Source organism: Capsicum annuum, chromosome 7 (assembly GCF_002878395.1).
Source record: "Capsicum annuum cultivar UCD-10X-F1 chromosome 7, UCD10Xv1.1, whole genome shotgun sequence".
Lineage (NCBI taxonomy): Eukaryota > Viridiplantae > Streptophyta > Magnoliopsida > Solanales > Solanaceae > Capsicum > Capsicum annuum.
In genome coordinates, this window is record NC_061117.1 from 82,275,106 (window position 1) to 82,281,651 (window position 6,546).

The window sequence follows — 6,546 nt, forward strand, 5'->3', positions numbered from 1 at the left end:
TATTTCTCCACTTAACCTCTCACATAACTTATATAACTATTGGGATTATATACCTTATTATTCTAATCTTAAACACTTAGAAACTCTCTCTAATTCTCTCTAAGGCTCTTGGGTAAAAGAAGGCTACGGTTTCATCTAGAGGATTAATTTAGGGCTTGTACAAGTGTTTTCTCTCCATCATCTTCATAATATAAGGCATGTACTCCTCCTCATTGATATTTCCAACTAGGGAATATCTTATACATTGTTTTTATGGCATAACCATTGTATGGTTTTGGGTTTTCAAAATAGAAGATAGGGTTTTGGTATTAAATACTTGGTTATGGTTTTCTATGTTTTAATTTTGTTTTTCCATGCCTTAATGGTGGTTTGGACTTACATGGGAATGGTAAATTGGTAATTGAATTTGGTTTTGGAAACACACTGCCCAGGTTTAATAAAATACCTATGATAATTATTTTACTATACTATTGTACTTTTAATTGAACTATTGGATGGTATGGTTTGGTAATGAATACCTAAATGGTATAAATAGTTTAAACGGTTTGGAATGATTAAGTAGTATGGTTTGGTGGTCATGGTTTGGTTAATTAAACGTCTTTGTGGGGGTACAAGGGAATCCCCCAAGTAAATATGTTAATGAATAACTTATGGGGCACATAGGATTCCCCCAAGCAAACATAGTAATGGAACACTTGTGGGGTACATGGGATTCCCCCAAGTTAACCTGATAATGTAATCTATGGGTAATGGGAATTGCTTTACATAAATAAGTTGGCTAAGGACATTGCTTGCAAGCTATAGTTGGTATGATGATACCACTACTTATAACCTTGGTTAATAATAATGAGTTATTAGTTTGGTTGGATGGCAATGGTTTTAAATGGGCAATAATTATGGGGTGGGATATCAAATTGTGAAGGTGCGAGTCTAATGGATGGACACTGGAAGCTCATGTTTGCAAACATAAGGGTTAATCATAATGACCATATATGATACAATGAGGTACATGGGAATCCCTTAAGCATACTATACATATGTATCATGGATAGCGATGGAAACTTGGAAATACCCTACTCTTATGGTATCTCCAGTTCATGTAGCTACATGCTTCAGGGCCCATTCAAGGGGTTCCACTGGACCCATATAGCCCGTGAGTGGTTCTAGGATGGTTAAGCTAAAAAATACCTAGGTTAATAGTTTTAAATGAATGATTAACCTAGTCCTATCTCCTGATATTATTATATATATATGTATGGTTTTAATGCATGTAGGTTTGCTTGGTTTTACTGGATAACATTATTTTATCCTTATTCTGAGTTTATGCTAGCGTTCCCCGCTAACCCATCTTCGGGTGGCTGTATCCCCACGTGATGATGGAACCGACCATTCTACTCTTTTTTCTTAGTACTTGGATTTGGGATCTGCTCAATTGGATTAAATTAGTGAGCTTTCATATTTTGGAAGGTTTCATTTTATGCTCAGATTTGGGATCCGCTTGGTTGGATTAAATTAGTGAGATTTCATATTCCAGCAGGCTCCATTTCATGTCATGGATGTTTTTACATACTTTGGTCCTTTTATGGATATTAATTTTGGCTATGGTTGGCGGCATGTCCTAATTAGATATTGTTTTTCTTTTGGTTAGATGCTTTGCATGACTACTATAGGTTAGAATGGGTGGTGTTGATATTGGTGTCAGCCTTAGTATTGGCATAGGCATTGGGACTGATACCGTTTGACTGAATTTATGATTGCTCCATCCTTTTATGTTATGTTATGGAAAGGAACTTGGTTTTTAAATCAGTTTAGTTACGGTTGTTGGTTGGTAATGGATGGTTGGACTTGTTTGGGTTAGTTATGCTCATAGACCTATCACAGAGTCTAGAATCAGAATAAACGCTATCTTGTTATGCATTTAGAATTTATCCGACTTAGGGTATGCATTTTTAGAGGTTGGGATGGGTAACAGAGGTAGTCCCCTGTCTTGGATGGACTTGTGATTCCCATTACGACAAGGCCTAAGTTTGGGTCGTGTCAAGTTGGTATCAAACCTCTAGGTTCATGATCAATTGGGAGTCCATAAAACATATCGAGTAGAGTCTTTTTTAAGGGTGTGTAGCATGCCACACTCCTAAGAGAAAGGCTACACGGCATTTTGGAATATTTTAATTTTTTGTATTTTATTTTAAAGCGTGGAGTCTAAGTCTTGGAATCTATTCTAATTCTGGTTTATTTGCCTTTTAGATCATGCCTTGACAATTTGTGTTTCAAGAAAACTCCTCTGTCCTAACTGGGGGTGATGTTGATGGGACACGATCTACTCAGGGGAACTATACTCAGTCTAGGGGTGCAGTCCCTAATATTTCAAGAGTTTCACCTATTTCTACTAGTCCTCTTTAGGGTAAGGTAACAAATATGGAATTTCATCAATCAATCCATATTATTGCTTAGTTGGTTGCTGCTCAGGCTGAGCGGGATAAATCTGGTGTTTCATTTGTTGAGGCTACAGGGGTTGGCTAGTTTATAAAGATGAATGCTCCTACTTTTATAGGTGTGAAGGTGGAGAAGGATCCTCTGGGTTTCTTGGATAAGATGGAGAAAATTTTTAGGGTAATGCACGCCACAAATGTGGAAGGGGTGAATTTTGCTTCCTCTCATCTTAATGATGTGGCATACTAATGGTACTAGGAGTGTGATAAGGTGATAAGTGATGTTATGGAGTCGAATTTGTGGGAGACTTTCTCTTATGTTTTTCTAGATTTCTTCTTTCCTTAGGAGTTGAGAAAAGTAAAGGCAGGGGAATTTATCAATCCAAGATAGGGAAAAATAACTGTCAAGGAATATGCCTTGAAATTTCATCAGCTGTCAAGGTATGCTCCAGAATTGGTGTCTGATATAAAGGCAAGGATAAGAAAGTTAACTTCTGGACTATCTCAGGATTTGATCCTTGAAAGTAAGACTGCATTGCTGATCAAGGATATGGATATTTCTAGGTTGGTGGTTCATATGCAACAGGTGGAGGAGGAAAAGAGGAAGCAGATTGAGTTTGAAAAAAGGTAGAGTAAGAAGTTCAGGTCATCCAAATAGGGTGGTGCTCGATAACAAGGTAGTCGGGATGGTGGTAAGTAGCCAAAGAAGAAGTGAGAGAGTTTTGGTTCCTTCTCTTCAGCTAGTGCTCCTTACCCAAAGTAGTCGGGTGATAGGTATCAATATGGTGGTGATAATTTCTGGGCACAAGGTTTTCAATCTCAGGAAAGTAGGGCTCATCGACCTTATTATGCCCTTCTTACTAGTTTTATGGTAGGTTGCATAGGGGTTTTAGTGATGAGAGAAGGGATAAATATTTCAAATGTGGTCAGTCAGACCATATGCTTAGAAACTTTCAGGTTGGTAAGGGTGATTTAGGGGCGAGAAAGGCTTCGGTTGCTTCATCTTCTAATCTTGCACCGAAGGGTGTTGCTTCTGTATTTGTTTCTGCTTCTGGTACTGGCACAGGTCAGAATAGGTTATATGCTCGTACTACCTGGCAAGAATCTGAGGCATTACTTAATGTTGTGACTGGTACATTACAATTTTTTCTCATGATATGTGTTGTTTGCTTGATCCGGGGTCCACTCTCTCTTATGTGATCCCATTTATGGTGTGTATTTTGTTTTTTATACCGAGGTTATTTCAGATCCTTTTTCTATTTTTACCTCGGTAGGTGACTCTGTGATTCCTAAAAGAGTCTATAGGGGGTGTATTGTATCTTTTGGTAGTAGATAGACTTTGGTAGATTTGCTTAAACTTGATATGGTTAATTTTGATGTTTTTCTGAGGATAGATTGGTTACACTCTTGTTACGCATCCTTAGATTATCAGACCCTTAAGGTTGTCTTTAAGTTCCCTAGTAAATAGGTTGTTGAGTGGGAGGGTGGTTCCCTAACTCCTAAAAGGTGGTTTATTCCATATCTTAGAGCACAAAGGTTAATCTCTAAAGGCTATCTCTATCATTTGGTCTGGGTTAAAGATTCTAACTCAAAAGGTTCTTCCTTTCATTTGGTTCCAGTGGTAAATAAGTATACTGAGGTCTTTCCAAATGATCTTCCTGGTGTTCCTCCAAATTGGGAGATTGAGTTTGGTATTGATTTGGTTTTGGACACTTGTCCAATATCTATGCCTCCTTATAGAATGGCTCCTACTGAGTTGAGAAAGCATAAGGAGCAACTTAAGGATCTTTTGGATAAAGGTTTCATCTGTCCTATTGTGTCTTCTTGGGGTGCATCGATATTATTCATACGTAAGAAAGATGGTTACCTTCGAACATGTATTGACTATAGGCAGTTAAATAAGGTAATGATTAAGAATAAGTATTTTGTTCCAAGGATAGATGACTTGGTTGATCAATTGCAAGATGTCAAATTCTTTTCTGAGATATATCTTTAGTCTGGGTATCATCATCTTAAAATTAGGGAGGTAGATATCCCTAAAATAACTTTTCGTACTCGATATGGAGACTTCAAATTCCTAGTTATGTCATTTGGTTTGACTAATGCCCCGACGACCTTTATGGATCTAACAAATAGGTTTTCAGGTATTTTCTGGATCTTTTTATCATTGTATTCATTGATGACATCTTGGTGTATTCTAAAAGTAAGGTGGATCCTTCTAATCATCTCTGTGTGGTGCTGTAGACCTCCAAGGAGCAACAATTGTATGCCAAACTCCAAGTGTGAGTTTTGGTTGAACGTTGTAACTTTTCTTAAGCATATTATTTCTAGTGAGGGGATCACGGTGGATCCACAAAAGGTGGCTGCAGTTAAGAGTTGGCCTTGACCCACGACTCCAATTGAAATTCAGAGATTTTTGGGTTTGGCTAGGTATTATAGGCGGTTCATGGAAAGTTTCTCGATGATTGCTGCCCCATTAACTAAGTTGACTCAAAAAAAGGGAAAGTTCTCTTGGTCAGATGCTTATGAAGGTAGTTTCAATAAGCTTATGGATAAGCTAACTTCAACTTTGATTTTGACTTTGCTTGAAGGCAATGAGGGGTTTGTCGTTTATTATGAAGCGTCGCTGGTAGGACTTGGTTATTTTTTAATGCAACATAGAAAGGTGATTGCCTATACTTCTAGGCAGTTGAAAGTGCATGAGAGGAATTATCCTACTTATTATTTGGAGCTTTTAGTTGTGGTTTTTTCTTAAAAAATCTAGCAGCATTATTTGTATGGAGTGCACGTTGATATCTTTTCTGATCATAAGAGTCTATAGTATGTGCTCACATAGAAGGAACAAATCTCAGGCAGAGGAGATCTTTGGAGCTTCTCAAAGACTATGATATGAGTCTTCACTGCTACATAATAAAGTTAACGTGGTTGCTGATTCCTTTAGCAGGTTATCCATGAGGATTTTAGCTCATGTGGATAAGGAGAAATAGGAATTAGTGAAGGATATTCACCACTTGTCTAATCTTGGAGTTCGTCTCTTGGACTCCAATGATGGTGGTGTAATGGTATGGGAAGTGGTTTTGTTATCTCTTGGTGCAAAGGTCAAGGAAAAGCAAATTCTATATCCCATCTTGATTAAAATCAAGAGTGATCTTGGCAGGCAAAGGGTGGTGGTTTTTGAGATCAGCAGTGATGGTACCTTGAGGTACCGAGGGAGTTTATGTGTTCTTGACATCTATGGTTTGCGACAAAGGATATTGGTAGAGGTGATTCACTATGTTGTTCGTCTTGATTTAACAAAAATGTATCCTGATCTCAAGGATATATATTGGTGGAATGGTATGAAGAGGGATGTGGCTGATTTTGTGGCCAAGTGTATGGTGTAAAAATAAGTCAAAGTTGAGCACATGAGGCCTAGAGGGTTATATAAAGAAATTGAATTGCTTGAATGGAAATAGGAGGTAATCAACATAGATTTCATTAACAGTCTTCCTCGGTCTTGGAAAGTATTTGATTTGGTTTGGGTCATCGTAAATAGGATGACAAAGTCCGCTTACTTTTTGTCGGTGCAAACTAAATTTTTAGCTGAGGACTATGCGCTGTTGTATTATTACGAGATTGTAAAACTGCATGGGGTACTTGTTTTGGTTATCTCTGATCGTGGTATACAATTTTCATCTCATTTCTAGCGGTCTTTTTGGAAAGGGTTGGGGACTAAGGTTAGTCTAAGTACTGCTTTTCATTCACAAAATAATGGTAAAGTAAAGAGGACTATTCAAACATTAGAGGACATGTTCCGGGAATGTGTGATTGATTATGGTGGCAATTATGTTGAGCATCTATCATTGGTAGAGTTTGCGTACAACAATAATTATCATTCTATCATTGGGATGGACCTTTTTGAGGCATTGTATGGTAGGAGGTGCAGATCTCCTATTAGGTGGTTTGAGATTGGTGAGGTGGATATGTTTATTCTGGATTTGGTTTATCAAGCTATGGAAAAGGTGAAGGTTATTCCGGATAGGCTTAAGGCTACCCAAAGTTGCCAAAAGTACTATATAAATGTAAGGCATAGAGACTTGGAGTTTGAGGTTGGGGATAAGGAGTTTCAGAGGGT